This window comes from Phalacrocorax carbo, chromosome 9 (genome assembly GCF_963921805.1).
Source record: "Phalacrocorax carbo chromosome 9, bPhaCar2.1, whole genome shotgun sequence".
Lineage (NCBI taxonomy): Eukaryota > Metazoa > Chordata > Aves > Suliformes > Phalacrocoracidae > Phalacrocorax > Phalacrocorax carbo.
In genome coordinates, this window is record NC_087521.1 from 16,194,057 (window position 1) to 16,212,613 (window position 18,557).

General features: G+C 41.2%; 1 long non-coding RNA gene across 1 annotated transcript in view; it reads left to right on the forward strand.

Annotated features, from left to right (window-relative positions):
• LOC135315015 (uncharacterized) overlaps positions 1-18,557 on the forward strand; it is a 334,179-nt gene that overhangs the window by 290,548 nt on the left and 25,074 nt on the right. The window contains exons 9-10 of the long non-coding RNA XR_010374447.1: positions 5,166-5,723; positions 16,745-16,784. This is a non-coding gene — a long non-coding RNA (uncharacterized LOC135315015). The remainder of the gene's footprint in view (positions 1-5,165; positions 5,724-16,744; positions 16,785-18,557) is intronic.

Genomic DNA, 18,557 nt, shown 5'->3' on the forward strand with positions numbered 1-18,557 from the left:
TCAACCTTTAGGGTTTTAAAAATAAGAGTTGGAACAGGTACTGGAGTTGGAAAGCACCTTCAAATTATTATTATTATTATTATGCTATCCAGCCAGCTTGTTTCAGTCTTACCATCACAGGTGACAGCAAGTTCTGCATTAAGATGTAGGTTTGTGAGTCCAGATGATGTTTATTGCCTGTCTCATGGCTTCAGCTGAATTTCTCTGGTGTAAAATATACATGACTGAATTCAAGAATTAGTTGGTTGTGTCCTAATAGAAATGTCTTAATTTTAAAATGTCTAATTCTATATCTGTATAGACTGAAGTCTTGCAACAGGTGCTCCTGCCTGTCCTGCCAGCAAAGCCCTGGCAGAGGTGCCGGCGTGGACACAGAAATGAAAATAATTACTTATAAATATATTGTAAAACATCCCTCACTGTGGCAAGGAAAGCTTGCATTCAGTTGTTGAAAAGTCTGCTTGTTTGTCTGTCTCCAATATAAATGAAGTAAAACATATTACCCACCTCATGATAGATAGGTACTCCGTCTAACAGGCTGTTGGTCAATCTTTTCTGTACCCAGCAGTAGGAACTCCTTTAAAGCAACCCAGTGGCCAATGGAAATGGGTTTGGATGTAGGAAAGGCTTGTGTGCTATGAAATATGGAATATTGATGTACATGTGCAGCGTGAAAGGACGTGCATGACAGGACAAGAGGCAATGGGCACAAACTGCACAGAGAGACTGTTGGATCAGAATCCTTGGAGATATTAAAAAACCATCTGGACATGGTCCAGCTTTAGGTGGCCCTGCTTGAGCAGGGGGAGCAGATCAGACGACCTGCAGACATCCCCTCCAACCTCAGCCATTCTGTGATTCTGTGATTCTGTGCTGGTAAAACTTTCATGGCCTGTAGTTGTTGACTCAGAATAAAATCTGAGAGTCTGGTATGTGGCTTCTGGTGTTTGCAAGTCTGGCATCTCTGGTAGAAGGCAGAGACCAAAACCTAATATTCCCTGTTGTATTTCAACTTGCAAGTCTCTTAGCCTTTCTACAGTTGTGCCACAGGTACATGAATACTTACTTCGCTATGATACTCTAAACTTCATCAGAGAGCTGTGTAAAGTGTCTGGAGATCTGCAGATTACAGGCACTACGACAGTGACTGTTCTGTGTTATGCTGTGCCAAAAGTTTTCATGCTGGTGAAACCGGTATGTGGGCATTCACTTAGAGACAAGAAAGTGTTTATTTTTCTGCTTATGGCATCCATTTCCATAAAAAAAAAAAAGGGTGCTATTAAAAATAAACACTGTTGCTGTGCTGAGAATTTTAATTGGAGTTGTATCTACCCAACTCTTCCACGGATTTTAAAATGCATATCTGTGCTTGTCTGTATATTTGCTTATGCCCCTAAACTTCATCATCTTGTACTCACACGGAAAAGAGAAGCTCAAAATTCAGCCCATCCACCCCTTTCTTTGCAGGCTGGGAAGGTGGGTGAACATTTCATCTGCCACCAGAGAGCACTGTAACTATACGCTCCAGCCAGCCGGGCTGGTGTCCTGGGCAGGTGCTGCCTGATGCAGCCTGCTTCTTTCATGAGCTTTCCCTTCGAGCTGGTAGCAGTAGGAGGGTTCTTGAAGGAGACCCTGTGCAGGACAGCTCTGTGCCTGCTTTGCCTCCACTGTCTTTCTTGCTCCGAGCCCACGCTGACACGGGCTGAGTCACACCCTCGCAAGTGCCAGGCAAGAAGGAGCTCTGCCTTGTCAAAGAGCAACTGACCACTTCCACAGCCCTTTGCGTTAAGGCTGAAACCGGCGTGTATGGCTTGAATGAATCTGGCTGCAGGCTGGGAATTGCTGTCATTCTGTCCTTGCACTGCTAGCCCTCACTGTTGCTCAAACACAAGGAAAAAGGGCAATGCAGCAGCTGCCCCAAACCAGGGCATTGCGACACCCTGCTCCCTCTCTCTACAAGGCCTGTACTCAAAACAACTCCATTTACATTTGAAGCAAATGTTCCTTATTCGTCATTAACTCAAATCTTGTTACTTCTGTTTCAGACCTGAAGAAGGACTTGTGTGTTCCTGTAAACTGCCTTGCGTTTTTCTGCCTTTATTTTGCATACAACCATGGCCTCACTTATGTCCTGCAGCAACATGGCTGCAGCAAAGCTACCAATGCTTTGAGTCCTTGCGCAGCGGAGGAGCATAGCGCTGCTGGGATGTTCTGTGATCATTCATGTGGTTTGCGTGCACTTGGTCTGACTGAAACCACTGCACTATACATGCCTGATAATTACGTTGAAATTGGATGTTTCCTTTTTTTAGGGATAGGAAAGAACTTTGTAGATGGTACAGCTACCTGTCCCTGAAACAAACATACCTGCAGATGTGAAGACAGCATTTAGGTACTCCTTCTGGGAAGGCTGCCAGAGCAAATTATATTCATCCTTAGTTTTATGCCTAATTGCTGTGGGATATTCACCACTGAATGAAAGTAGTGTTGGAGATCCCAAGAACACCACACCAGAGCATCATTCTTTGTCCATTTTCTGACTGAGCTTTTCTTGTAGTTACAGGCAGTGTCAAAGGGCTTCCTCCATCTCCTTGGCAGCAGGGTAGCAAGGGGCTGAAGTGTAAGGATTCCTCAGTTTTCATGCCTGGGAATAAAATATACATGAGAATGTGACAGAGGGGTGAGCTGGCTGACTATAGCCTCTTTTTATCTGCAGTAACTCCAGTGCTGTTTCTGGGCAATGCTGGCTCAGCTTCTCAGAGTAGTGACCTACTGCCTTGTGGAGACAAGCTGTTGTCAGAGCTATTATTTCAGAGTCAGTGCATACTTGGGCAGCATCTCTTATATCTTGGTGTTGTAGCACCACAGTAGGAGATGCAGCTCCTATGGATGGAGACACTCATGGTACAGGGTCTTCAGGGAACAGCATTAGGGGGCATCCTAATGCTGCTGCTCATTCAGTAATGTATAGGTTAAAACAGCCAGCCAGTGCTGGGATGGTAGTCCTGTCCTGAGTCAGATGGAAGAGAATTATCCCTTAAGTAAGTCCTGTGATTTGAGGCAGCATCCTCCTGTTTCCTGCAGCCCTCCCTTCCAGGTAACTCCAGGACCAAATCCAGGTTAATTTATAGGCTCTGACAAGATCTTAGAGCAAGAATGATAGCAATGTTGCAAAGCACAGGCTATCATTTAGTATCTAAAGTGCCAATTTTCTGACAAAGTGTGTAATCTAATACAGTGTTGTATGGTGCCTGTGTTTGATAGGGAACCTCTGTAAATCACCTCAGATTAAGAAGGGGAGAGATTGAGTTCTTATATGGGTAATGACAAGAAGAAAAGCAAACAATTCAGGCACAAATTGCCATTCTTTACCCCAACAGAGTTAAACAGGACAGAAAAATACAATCTGCCTGAAATCCAACATACATTTTTTACCCTGTCTCATAGCAATGTATAGTTCCTGTTTGCTTCCCCCTCCTCAGGGCTGAGAGCGCTTTACAAGCAGGCACATGCACACATATCCCCACAAAAAGCGTTTTGAGGGAAATTCTTTCTGTTTTGCAGTGTCCCTTGCTGGCAGGGTTGAAAATAGCTTTATCTAAATCTCAAGTTTCAGGAAGGGTTTTAAGATTATGCTGTGAGGGTATCATGAAGGGGATTTGTCCTACTGGCTAAGCCAGGGCTAGGTCTCTTCAGGACTTGCAGGCTCTGATGACAAAACGGCATATTGGAAAAAGGCATGAAAAACTATTTCTGACTGACTGCAGGCTGAGTCCCAAGCCTGATGAAATGGCTAAAAATCCCGCCGTGGTGTCTGATGACTCTCAAAGAATTTGGGTGATTAGGGGGAGGAGGAGAGGCTGAGATTTGCTCTGATTAATTTACTCATACGTATAACTTGCGAGCTTAAATTAGGAGCCTTATTTTCTATATAGTTAATGGACTGCATAGAGCACCTGCTGAAGAAGACAGAAAGCCCAGGGCTGGATCATGTGGAGCTGATGTAGACTAGAAACAGTAACAGGCATTAACTCAAATGTTGAAAATAACCCTGATGGACAGGTTGCAAACAGGTCCCTTCCATTGTGGTATTTACCTGTAATGTCATGTAGTTCAGCCTCAAAGATGTGCAGAAATCCCATTCTCCTCCACAGTTATTTGCAAACTTTGGCAGAGTGCGCTATTAGTTGCTGTGCCATCAGTGAATGCAGATTCCCATATGACTTTGAGAGCAAGGAAAATCTTGGAAGAGGGGATCTTTTTGAGTATCACCATGCTCTCACTCATGTATTCAGGTAGAAAAACATGAACGAAGAGCAGTGCAAGGCCTAGGAAATTTCATTTGCGAGAATACTTACAACACAGCTTTGGTCTACTTGCCATCTGCATCGTTGATGGTGATAGCAATATTGCATGAAAACCAGAAAGTGAAGTAGGTGGGTTAAATTAATTCTTTACCACAGCAAAGTGCAGGAACTTGAACAAAACAAAACGAAAGCATGGGAAAGGTGAACAGCAACATGGATATTTTGTCATTTGTGTCTTTTCAAAATCTGCTAGAATCACAGGAAAAAAATAGTTTTAAATGATATGGGGGTGTTCCTCAGCTTAGAACACCACTGTCAACCCAATAGAATCTATGAGCCATTTTTATTCTTCTGGCCCATTTTATTATTCTTCTGCTTTCAAATAACATACCGCTCTAACAAATCTAAGCAGGGAACTTATTTCTCATCACACTCAGAAGCTTAGAAATCTAAACATTTAAACTAAAACCATTCTCAGTCTTCAGAGATGCTAAGAGTTGGAAGTAAGTCTAACTGTAGCCATTGATTTCACATAACTGCCCCTATAGGTAACAGTAGAATACCTTATTAGTAGGACATGGCTAGAAAAATGGTTAGGTGATATTTTTAACCCTTTTTCAGATATTTCATGATGATACAGAAAAATGGTTTTTTTGCATAGCAAACAAATTATATATTATCAAAGGGAAGTGACCATCTCTTTGCATGAGGAAGGCAAAGTAATACAGTTTTGGTATCAGTACGTTTCCCTGGGATCTCAGACTAAAATAATTTATTCACATTAATCATAAATTAAGCCAAGCTGGGTGAGGTGAGTGTAAGGTAAGTCATGGACTATCCTTGTACATTGTTTTGCAGATGGAGAGTGAAAGACACAGGAACACAGGCCAAGACTTTCAAATGAGGACATTATACTTTAATGGTTCAGTTTTGGGTGCTCATCTTCAGAGAATTCAGTACAAGATTTCAGGACTACTGATCATGCCCAACTACAGCAGAAGTGAAGGATATTTTCTCCAGAAATACAGTGGCCATTTTATCAACTAAAATTGGTGCATCTGAAATTGGAGCCCACCTTTGACAATCAGCTTCACAGGCTTTTATCTTAAAGAGAGACTGCCAAGACTGTGTGTAATCAGAATCTCTGAAAAAAAACCCCTCTTACTTAGTGACAGAACTGTTTTCTCTAGCACCACTGAAGATAAATATGTGAACAGTAACAAATAATTTCACAGTGAACGGGACTAAGATCTCCTGGATTTCCACCCCTTGTGACTTCATTGAAGTATCTCTCACTCACTCCCAAAACAGGAAATCCCTTTCAAGACTCTCTAGGAAATTGAATCTGCATCCAGATTTGCCAAATTCAGTCTTTCAATAATTCTACATTAAGCTGCCAAAGTACCAACATATGTGGTAAGTCTCCACTGAAATAAGAGGTTTTAATCTTGTTCACAGACCCGGGGAAAATATTGCCTGTGGTTATGTTACTCCATAGTGGCAGGTAATTTAGAATAAAACCAGATTAGTTTACTATGGAAGATACTCTTCAGGAAAGAACAAAAGCTACCTCTTGGGAGTGTATATCAGCACTAATTTCAAGAGCTGGATGTAGGCTGCCCAACTGGAGGGGTCTTAGCATTGAGGCTTGAGGATGAACGATGAAGAGTAAACCCAGAACCCCACTTTCTCTGCAGTGGAGTTAACAGGCAAAAGCCAGTTTTATTTTCTCTCTTTTGGAAGCAAAATCATATTGAAAATTTCTCCTAGATATGCAGCTGGCAAGCCAGAAGATTCTTTTTTGGTTGGTTCTACATTAAATATTTTTTTAATAATTATGACAAAAGAAGGAGTTACAAAATTGTCACTGTGAATTGAGATTTTTTTCCCAAAAGCATGACAATTTTCATATAAAATCATCTTCAATTTCAAGCCAGTTCCATTAAGAATCACCTTTGAGTTGCAGAGTCTTATGACTGATGGAAGATACAGAGTTTCTCTTTCTAAAGAGCTGATGGTAACATTTATATCTCCTAATTACTGTCTCTCTAATTCATATTCCACTTTATTCTGTTACACAAAGCCTCTCCTTGCAACAGGGTACAGAATATAGGTTCAGATTTCTGGTACCTCAAAGGGAGAGGGCAAATGGGATTCAGATTCAGCTTGTTGTGGAAGATATTGACTGAAATAAATTTTCAAACCCTCCACTAATTCAGAAGTGTTGTGAGGGAGAAGAATCTTCATGAGAAAACGTTTTTGAGGTAATGAGAAACACAAGAAGAAACAGAGTTCCTTGTTTCCCATGTCCTGGGTTCGGCTGGGATAATTTTCTTCCTAGTGGCTGATATAGTGCTGTCTTTTGGATTTAGTATGACAATAATGTTGAGAACACACTTAGTTGTTGCTAAGTAGCGCTTACACTAGTCAAGGACTTTTTCAGCTTCCCATGCTCTGCCGGGGGCACAAGGAGCTGGGAGGGGACAGGGCTGGGACAACTAACCAAAGGAAGCTGGGGGAAAAAGAGGGAAGGGGGGGATGTTTGGAGTGATGGTGTTTGTCTTCCCAAGCAAACATTATGCGTGATGGAGCCCTGCTTTCCTGGAGATGGCTGAACACCTGCCTGCTGATGGGAAGGAGTGAACTAATTCCTTGTCTTGCTTTGCTTGTGTGTGTGGCTTTTGCTTTCCCTACTAAACTGTCTTTATCTCAACCCATGAGTTTTCTCACTTTTACTCTTGTGATTCTCTCCCCCATCCCATTGGGGGGGAGTGAACAAGCTTCTTCTTCTTTTTGATTACTTAGGCTGTGAAATCAAAACACAGTTAGGATTCAATTCCTAGGGATTAAAGTAAATTCTGCTTATGCCTTGCCTCCATTCCATGGTTAAGAGGACAATGGGACACTATTTTTCACCTGTAGCCTACATCTCTGTTTAGATCATCTCTCATGGGGCTGTGTGATGGTCAGTACTTGATGACCACTTGCATATTTTGCAATCTTCTAGAAGTAAATATTAAATACTTGATGATTTCAGATTTAAAGATGACACAAATAATTTAGTGATGATACCAAAGAGAAGAGGGCAGTCATGAGAAGTGGTCTGAATTACCTGGGAAATAGGGCCCACTCATGAGAGAGATAAAAGTTCAAATAAGATAAGTCAGAGCTTTGTGTCTAGAAAATTGAATGCATGCAGGGGTTACAGAATCAGGCACTATTCCCAGTAAAAGAGTGACACATGAAAAGACATAGGGCTTAATGTTGAAAAGCAATGTGACATGAGACTCCCAGAACACTCCTGTGGGGGAAAAAACCCAAGCAGCAAAAATGCTCAGTCCTTGGAAATGTAAGAAGGAGTAACAAGTAGGATTAGGGAGGGATATACTCTGCACACAGTGTAGTGAGAGTGAATACCAGAATAGTGAGTCCAGCCAAAGTGTCTGCATTTTAAGAGAATCTTGAAAAAATAATTGAAGTGCTAGAGAAAAACATTATAGCAAGAGACTTAAGAGCTCAGTCTCTTTAGTTTTTCCTAAAGGAGTGACTTGATCCCAGTGTGTAAGTACCTTCCTAAGAAGAAAATGCTTGGTGGTAAAAGGTTCTTTAATACAGTGGATGAAAACATAATGAGAGTCAGAAAGTATAAACTGAAGCCAGAAAAAAAAATCAAATCAAATTAGATATAAAGCAAAAAATTTAACCAGTAGGAAAAAATAACCAAGGACAGTGGTGGGTTCTTTGTTCCTTGATGTCTCAAAAGCAAGGCTATATTCCTTCCTGGAATGATTCTTTAGCAAAAATGTGCTTTAATTAAAGAGAAGCTGTTGGGATCCATTCCAGCCCAGGTCAAAATGAAAACTGTAAGTAGCAAGGGGTATTTGATTTACTGGAAATGAAACACCCTGGAAGTACCAGAACAACCAGGTCTTGGTTCTGATAGGATCTGTTCTGGTAAAAACACAAAACAGTTGTCACATGTTGTTTTATCTCAAAGTCCATGTTTTTCTCTTAGCTGGTGACTAAAAAGAATAAAACCCTAAAGGGTTAAATGAACTAAGGATGTTTTGAGCTCTCGTATTTAAAGCTTTCTGGTTGTATCAAACACAATGCAACATGACTGGTTTGAATTTGCTGATTTCTAATGCTACCCAGCTGCATCCTCTACAGTTAAGCAAACTCATTTTACTAAGTGACTGGTCCAGCATGGTTTCTGATTTTTGGTTGGGGTAAATCACGGGTATCCAATGCCTGATAATTCTAAACAACATACCCTCTTTTAAGTAATGAACATAGATCTGGTTGCTCAAAAAACTTTCATTGCACTTCTCTTGTCTATACTCATTTCAGAAGCTCATGCTCCAGTGGATCATCAAAAACATTTTCTTGCGAGATTTGTAATATTGTCCTTTTTCTTAGTGGTTCATCTCTAACTTTAAAACAACTGATAATCACTTCATTCTAGCTTCAGCTTTTATCATGAATAGACGTGTGGGCATTTAAAACTAAAGAAAATAAACTGAATAAGGAAAATACTGAACAAATGTTCTCATTAATCACATTCTAAAGAAAAGTTAGTTGTCTGCGGGGGAGTTTTTATTTTACCCTGAAGGATATTCAGCTATTCCTATGGCAATTACCATGTTCCTTAGGCTGATTACTGAGATAAGAAGATGCAAGTGGTGCATTTGTCTTTGACCAAGGCTATTTCTGTACTTTTCAAGGGTAACACCAGATTTATTATGTAACTCAATTTTTGGCATGCCTCTACTTGTAGGAAATACTCTCTCCATAGCAGGAGTTTGCCTGCTTTCTCTGATCTCGAATAGAGCTGGTAGTCCAACTACACCACCCACCTTGAAGCTGTGCCTGTACTGTTCTACTGATGCTGACAAATCAGGCCAGCTGGCTAATTAATTAAGGATGAGCTAGTTGGTGATGTGCACTTGGAAATCATTAGATGCCTGGAGGTTGCATATTCATGAGTCCTCCCATGGAATTTGGAGGTTATCTGTTGTGTGTTTGTTTCCCTGATCCTCTGCTGGTAAAGTTCAAAGAAAGTGATCTCTCAGAATCCGAAGCATAATTTTTCCCTTCTGGCCAGGTGCAATTAGTTGTATTTATTGGTAATAGGAGTGCAGGTTAGAAGTTGACAGGGAGTGAAAGTAGAGAAAGCAGCCTGGGTCATTGTGTGTGATTAAATTTCTTTTGCAAAATAACATCGTCTGTGGAAATTAAAGAAATAACAATAATAAAATTGAATTATGTATCAGGTTTATGTTCTTGTAGGTCACTCCAAAGGTGGAAAGAAAAGGTCTACGTACACCTCTTGGTCTCATAACAGAGACAGAGTGAGAGTTACTCCCAGGTTGTCAGCTTCTGAACTTTCTTTTTTACTCTTCCTGTTAACAACAGGAACATACGGCAAAACAGCCATATGTTTTTCCACAGTGACAGGTCTGATATGTGGCCTCATCACAATTTGAGGCTGGAAAATTATGACACTAGTACACACATGATCCAATAAAACTCTTCTTTTGGTCAGAAAATGCATATTTGTTGAGATAAAAGTTCTCATAAAAAGCTATCTGATTCAACGAAGATTGTAAGGAGAAGTTTTTCAGGTCTAAAATGTTATTTGTAACTAGAAATAGGGGTAACTAGAAATAGGGGTAAGAAGAAGTCACTTAGGAATAATACAGCAGAGAGGATCCTGGGTATACAGGAAGAATGACCAGACTATATGTAGTGCAAATGTAAATTCTCTTTTTTTTTTTTTTTTTTTTTTTTAGAGAAAAGGTTTTTTTTTCCCCTGCAAATAATGTTTTCTTGCTGGACTCAGGTAATGGGATTCTGTCTTGGAGTCAAAGATTTCTGACCTGTCTTGCACAGTGTAAGAAATTAGGCAGACAGCTTTAAAGATGTTAGTGAATGATCAGTCATGGTGGTCAACAGGTGTCCTTTCCTTCTGTTCTGTTCTAGTCCAGCACGGTTTAGTGCATTGAAACATTGCATGGGATTAACTAATCTGTGTTGTAGCTTGAATTTGTGATTTAGTGCTGCTAAACAAGTTCCTAAAAGTTAGCTGGGCAATTGTAACTCTTGCTTTTAGCCTATATAAAATGTGAGATCATTTAGCTTTGCCCACCATGAAATTACTGGTAATCCAATACAGACAGATGCTTCTACAATGAACAGGCAGATCATAGGAACTTTTTTTCTGTCTTTTTCTGTTAATACTGGTGGTTTAAACAACATTTTTTGCCCTTTATTTTTCAGGGCTGTCCACAGAGGTCTCCTGTTAGTCTCTGCTAGCATCTGTTCTTCTGTTTCCACAGCCCAAAACATCAGATAGACTTTTTTTTAAGCCATTGCCAATTTCTCTGAAAGGAGTGCATAAAAAAAGAACAGAACAGAATAACTGAGATATTTACAGGAGGAAAAGTTGCAAAATGATGGAGAAGCTTTTATGTTTGTTGACAAGTTTAAATGAAAGCTCAGGTATGCCCTTCTGAGTAGGTGGTGGTGTCGTTCCTATTCCCCCTCCAGCTGACACTCTGGGTTTCATTTGACTAGAGTCACAAAACACATTCCTTGGGTGCAGAGAGAGAAGACAGAAAGATGGAAAGTAATTCACAGAGATAAGACCAGATTCTTTTGGGTGACACCAGTTCAATATTCCCCAACAAACATGATACTGCCTTTTATATTTTTAATAACCCAAGGGAAGAGAGACACGGATCATGAAATGCAAAGACTTTAGTATGAGACACAGCTAAAATGTCTGGGTTTTTTGTTGGTGTTGACTTTTGCCCTCCTGCAACAAAGAAGGAAAGAGACAGACATGTGACACCCTTGACAATTACAGGTCGCAGCCACAGCAGTTTAGTTGCATTAAATTTTTTTAAAAGTCTATCTTTATTGTCTGCATTAATTATGTTATTTATTGTCTAGAAAACAAAAGGTTACCCCCCTGAAAGGAGCAAATAATGAGATCTTATTGATTGAAAATTGATACATCCAAAGTGGAAAACTACCTGGGGAAGTCTCTGGAGCGGTGTTATCTTGGGATGCTATCTATCTATCTGTGTGTCACATAGAATTATGTACATGCCATATACTGATGAAGATTGAGGTTTATGATCTTACAAGGAAATAAGTCTTTAAGAAAGATTTTAATGTTATTTGATGAAGGCCCAGAGCATTGGGAGTGAAAGATGTTAAAGCCACGCTGTGTAGGTAATAGTGGGTCAAAGAATGAAAAGGCTGACGACAGTGGCATCACTCGGAAAATGAGGATAAAATGTGTGATAGCTGTGCTGAACTTTCAAGGCAGAGATGATGGAGTGGAGGTGGTCAAAGAGACAAAATTCCTCCATTTTTGTGGGGTTAGAGATATGAAAAACCCCAACTCTGAAACCCTTCCTATAAGAATTTTACAACCTCTGCTTTTGTTTTGACTGTGATTTGCAGAAGAAAGGAAACAAAAAAGTCTAAGTGCACTTGCTTGTGTGTATGAAGATCAAGGCCTGTGAAAATTCACTGTGAAGGTCAGGAATCATTCTTAATGATAAGATTTATTGGGATTGTGAAATAATTTTCCCAAAGGAAGCTACTGCAGCAGACCCACTGATTGGCCCATTTAAAACTGGGCTTCCAGATATACTAGGGAGTCTTGTGTAGAGAGCAATCCTGCTGGAGCCCGGAAGCCGTGATGCACTGGCAGCCCTAATGCACCTTCCCTACTTTTAATGTCTGCCAACCTGTTAAAGCCCTTTGTGTATCCCAGTTGGTTTGGGAAGGAGGTTTGAGTAATTTATTCTTTTCGCTTAACTAGACTGCCCTCTTTTAGTGATCTTCCATTTAATTTCCTAAAAGCAGCTTCATTCTGACAGCTGTAATCCATGGCTTTCTTTAGTGTCCTCATGCTCCACTGTTAATGTGTCAGAGAATATATAGGCTTGCGGCACAGCTGGAAAAGAATAGTCCATTATGATTTCTGTCTCTGTTAATGCTCCTTTGACATTGTGAGAAATTATGTAAAGAGCCCTAGGGTTCTTATATTTCTGTTGCCAGCTGCCTACAAGAGAGCTTAGATGGGGAGTGGGAAAGTTATGATTTGTGGTGCCATGCTATGCCAAAAGAGGTGGGAAACAACATTCACTCGCACTTACACTTGGTCCAACAGCTGAAAAGGGAGAGACTGGGTCATTACTTGCAAACCATTTGTGTTACAAGCCTCAAGTAACTGCTTGTACTTCAGCTTTGGTTTGGAGGAAATAAATGAATCCCCAAAAATATGAATGCTGTGAAAGGAGAGAGTTAGATTTCCTCTCTGGTTATGTCCTGACTGGGATCTGGCTAATAATGTGCCTGCTTATTCCACTCAGTGCAAAAACATAAATGTCAGTAAGGCTTTCATAACAAGGCTCCACAACAATGCAGCAAGCCAAAAATGCGTTTCATGTCACAGTGATGAGCATATTAGAAAATGCTGAGATGGAGGGGCTGCTATACACAGCCCCAGCCAAGGCAGCTGGGTCACAAATTCATGGTGGTGGGTTAGCTCACTCACACCACTTCTTGCTATTCATGAATATTCAGGCAACTGGATGACTGAAGAAAGGCTGCTCCTAAGATGATCATTGGTATTGCATTGTGAATAAGAGCATGTGTGTGCATAGAACTGTTTCTGTATTCCTTATTCACATATTTAAACAGTTTCACTCAACCAGGGATCAGAAAGGATGCCATGAGATTCAAGTTATCCACCACATCCTGTGAATGACAAGCATCAAAAGAAACCTGTGTACAGCTCATAGGCACAGATTTATCTGTGGAAATCCAAGTCAGTTTGAAAAGAAGTTCCCACCTTGGCCAGTTAATGTATTCTAGTGATTACTTGGGTTAGATGAATAAAAAGGTGATGAACCTTTTGCTCTCATGTTTCTTTTAATAAACATTGGAAATGGGAAAAGGTCATAAAACCTATAAGCAGAAAGAAAAAGGGCGTGATGATGCCTACAGGAAATGGCATCTTTAATTACAAAGTATTCAAATGTTTTACAAACCATATATACTGTTTTGCTGTTGATGAAAAGCAGCTTCCTCCTGTGAGGAAAGTGCCTATGCTTCAGTCTTCATTCTTTTTATTTTCAATATTTCTTCCTATTAGAAAGTCTAGAGTTGTCTCACATTCTCCTGCCATGAAAAATAAAATCTATGAAGTGTTTTTTTTCCCAATTATTTGGGCACAATATGCACCAAGAGCAGAGCACACAGACTGAACACCTATGACAGGCAAAAACCCTGAAATGCAAATGACTGCAAGAGTTGAAAGGGTTATATTTGCAGTTCAATCAAGTGTTGATCAAGAGTGTATAACTGTTTCCATTTCTCTAAAGGGTGTGTACTTTGTCAGGCAGTCTGAAGCCTGAAGGTGCTGACAAGCAATAGGGTGGTTTCCACTTTAGTGGTGTGTGTTTTTAAATTTGGTCTAAGACTGTAATGCAGTAATTAGGTGAATTTGTGTATATAACCACATGTGTGTCTCTATGGCAGCTTAAGCTGATATAAGCCTGGGCTGCTTCATACATTCCTGCCTTCCCCCTGTGCTGGTGTTTAGTTTTCTTGTGGCCACCCAGGGAACCAGTTAAGGAAACTGATCTGACTGAAAGTGAACCTTACAAAATAGAAATTAATTTTCAAACCAGGATAAGTTGCAAATTGTGAACTTGTTCCTCTCATTAACTTAAGGATCCTCATATGGCAACAAAACCTCATAGTTCATTGACATTACATGGACCTGAAATAATAGTAAGGTCTCAACAGTCCTTTCAGAGGAGCTGGAAGCACCCACACTGGATCAAGAGGAACAGACAAAGCAGACAATTGCTAAAGTGGCAGTTGTAGACAGCAGCACAGCCTAGCTGCCTGTCTTGCCTGTGCTTGATACCTGAAAAGATCACTGCTGAAGGAGACAGGAGGGCCACTGGTAGGCTAGTGGCCTTTCCCATCAACAGCCACGGCCCTGGAGGAACAGCAAGCCTTGGTCTCCTAGCCCCCGCTTCCCATCCCAGTTCTCTCTCATCTCATATCACCTCACCTCCATCTCTTTTTGTAAAGGAAGTGGCTTGACCAAGCTCTAGTTCATCATTCTGGGAGGAGGCATTGACCACTACTAAGAAGTCTTGACCCTGTATTGCTTTGGGCTGAGCAACCTAGAGGACGCCTAGATGTTTCATATAAAATAACTCAAATCTGTAAGTTGAACTGTTGAACTCAAGACAACTATCATGAAGTCTGATCCCTCATACCTGGACTATGGTTTCCATAACACAAAGACAGGAGAATGACTATTAAAAGATCACTAGCTGAAGTACATGGATTCTGTCAAGGAAGTTCTGCACTTTAAAGGTGCTCAGGATCTACTGTGCTGGCATCTTTCCCTCAGTTTGTATTAGCACTTTGAGGATGAATTTTAGTACTTTTTATTGGTAGGGTGTTGAGTCTTGGCTGCAAGAATGAGGGTCACAGTAGCCAGAAGCTGTGAAAGTCAATTTTGACTTAACATCAACCCTGCTGCCTTAGCTCTGGGACTCTGCTATTCCAGACACACGTTTGTGGCAGATTGACTGGGGGATTGTGAAGCAATTACAAGAGCACTTGGATACCTGGCCAAAAGCTGCCAAACTCTCATTACTTTCCATAAAAGTCAGAAACCCCAGATGGGATGCCATGGGCTTTCAGGCTGGTGCCTTGTCTCACATTCATCTCCATGCCCAGTATCTGCATTCCAATACTTTTGCACAAGGCAAAAGCTCATTAAACACCAAGTTGATTTTCTTTCTTTTATTGCTGGAATTTCTAACAGCATTTACTGACAGTAACAACATTTTCAAGCCTGTACTGAGCTAACATTTAAAGTTTCTGTGTGTTTTCTGTCTGGACTATACACAGTGATTATCCAGGGGCATCTTGAAGAATCGTTTTTGGAGAATTACATGAAAGCAAGCTGGCAGACACCATAATGAATTGGCAAGCGTTTTTATGCCTACCCTACATGACACATGCCCTCCATGGCTAACAGCTGGTTGAGATCCTCCCTGTGCACTGGGACAACTGCAGCACAGGGATATTTGTTTGAAGGCTGGTGCTACAAGAGAATTGCACTGGACACGATGTACAAGTGGGGTGAAGGGGAAGCTTTGAGTAGGCACGAGCTTTCCAATGAGTGCGGTGTCTTTCCTCTTGCAAGAAGAGAAAAATGTCTGTATTTAGAAAATTAGTTATTAACTAGAAGAGACTTTTATAGCAACATTTACCACATGTGTGAGACTTACGTGACTAAATAATTTCTCTGCTGGAATATGAAACAGTGCCTTCCCTTTTCTCTGCCACTGTGCCCCACACGCATCGCTGTCTCCCACAGACACTTCACTAGGAGTTTCATCATGAGGAGAGCTCTAATGTTTTCATGAGTTGAGGGATAATGAGAATGGACTAAGGCATTAATGTATCAGAGGCAGATGATCATCTCCTGCTGCTAAATAACAGCCAAAGCATTTATTGTCAGAGCAGGAGACACTGATCCTCTGACAGTGCTGTGTTATGATGTTATCCCAAATGACTGAGATAATTCCATCTGATGAATGTGGGCCCATTAGAGTGACAGTTGCCCTGTGTCTTACCTCTTTTTTTTCCCTTAGGAAAGTAGTGTTCATTCTCAAAAATACTGTATTTGCTTCTGTAACAGTATTGGTTCCCTGTAAACAGATTTTTACCTTAAAGTCTGCGTGTATTGTGCATCTCTCTTGTCAGTCTTGATAGCGGCCCAAGAATATGGCTGTTATTTGTGCACAGGGAGTGTACAAAAAAATAAAAGAAATACTGGGTAAAAATACTGAATAAGGAAGATATTAATGTTACCAGCCTCATTCACTTAAGAAGTCCAGAGTGCTAAAGGCTAGCTCACTCTATATGTCTTCTAATGTGATAAATGTTGTCTCTGAGTACCTTATTTCTACCTTGAACAGTGCAACCCTCCCTCTTTGAGACACTTTATTTTGGGGCACCTTAGTTGTCAGCAAAGAGACTCCACAGCAGAATTTAAAAGCATAGAGCAAATATTTGTTGGATAACACACAAGAGAGAGAGGATGTACTACTAGGCTAAATGTTGGCAGGCTCCGCACCTGAAAAAGCAGTCAAAGAGTCTTTCCTGGCCAAGCAGGCATCAGTCAGGAGGGGAAGGATCGATCCCTGCTGCTCACTTGAGCCAATCCCCTATGTTGATGAGACACTATTTCCCTGGTTTTTTCCCTTGTGATTTTATATCTTTCCATTTTGGTGTTTTCCTTCTTGAGTCTTCGAGCTACCTGCAGTCCCTAGCCCAGCAATCCTACTTCTGTCTATAATTTTACCTTTCTTTCTTTGCAGAACTCTGTTCTACAGACTTCCTCACAGATGTTTTTCTGAGGTAAGTGATTTCATGAGAAGTCCAAGCCAAGATGGCACACTTTGTCAGATCAGAGTTGGACCTTGAATCCTTGGAGCGCAGAGCTGAGACCCAGAGGGTGGAAGGCTGCAGAGGGAGTGGGTTAGAGCAGGGCTGGCTTCCAATGACCAGGATCCATAGGTAGGTCTGTATTTTATCACATTGCTCCATATACACAGCCTACCAAACCTGACAGAAATGGGCAGCTGGGACGTTTCATGAAATACTGCTTATATGAACTGATGCTGTGCATAAGAATTCTGTGTAATGGATTAAGCTACAGACCATGATCAGTTGGTCTTCTCTGGTGCATTGGGAAGTATCACCTCTCTTGCCATGTAAGTAGTTTTTGCCAGTGCTTTAAGGGCCAAACTTATTCTTCCAAAGGCAATCTCTAGCATGGAAAAAGCCACAGAAAATTCACCTGCAGCTGCTGGGGTGCCATTTGTTAGCCCTGGTTAATAGTGTCTACAACATTTAACAGAAGTAGTTGGTAAAAGAGCTGTGTGAAACTTTTCTGTGTGATTGATGTCCTTGGTAGCATGTTGGATGGCATGCCACGGTGTGGCATTTGTCTCTTTTGTATGAATTGAGGTTATCCTCCCCCTCTACTCTGCCCTTGTGAGGCCAAAACTGGAGTCCTGCATCCGGTTCTGGGCTCTCCAGTTTAGGAAAGAGAGGGAACTACTGGAGAAATCCCAGCAGAGATCTATGAAGATGATCAGGGGACTGGAGCATCTCCCTTATGAAGAAAGCCTGAGAGACCTCAGTTTGTTTAGCCTGGAGAAGAGAAGACTGAGGGGAGATTCTCATCAATGCTTATAAATATCTAAAGGGTGGGTGCATGTCAAGAGGATGGGGCCAGATTCTTTTCAGTGCCCAACGACAGGACAAGGGGCAACAGGCACAAACGAACACAGGAAGTTCTGCCTGAGTATGAGGAAAAACTTTCCTGTGAGGGTGCCAGAGCAGTGGCACAGGCTGCCCAGGGAGGCTGTGGGGTCTCCTTCTCTGGAAGTATTCAAACCCTACCTGGACGTGTTCCTGTGCCCCCTGCTGTAGGTGTGCCTGCTCAAGCAGGGGGGGTTGGACAAGATGATCTCCAGGGGTCCCTTCCAACCCCTACCATTCTGTGATTCTGTGATTCTGTGAATAAGGAATAAAGGGAGGAAGCTAAGATATGTTTGTATCTCCCAAACCATGCCAGGGTTTTTGAAAGCAGAGAAGACTAACAGGAGAGGTTTATACTGGAAATATGGGAAGATCAGTAGTAGAAGGATATTTCTTCTCTCATTAAGGGGTGGGTAAGCTGCAAAGCTCCTTGCCACAAGTTGGCATGAATGCTGAAAGCTCACATAGGTTCAAGAAAATGTGGGATAAATTCCTGGAAGATAAGTCCATTGTTAGTCATTGTATTCATAGAAACCATGCTTGGCTTCAGAGGTTTCTGAGTCTCACATTACTAAAGCTTGCAAGAAGCACCAAGGAAATTGCTTACATTTCTGGCATTCTTATGCTCCTCCCTAGGTATCAGCAGAGAGAGACCTTTAATCTGATAGAGCATGACTGCTTTTATATATTTTGTGTACTGTTGCGATTGCTCTGTGATAGAAAAAGGACTGTTTTTTGAATGTCCTTTGCTGAAAAAGCACTTCTTATTTGGCAAAGTAATGATCAACATAAGGATTCTGTTGTATAGGGAGACAGCAGGTGCAGCCACTCTTCTGTTGTCAGTCCATTGCTCAGCAGGTCGCC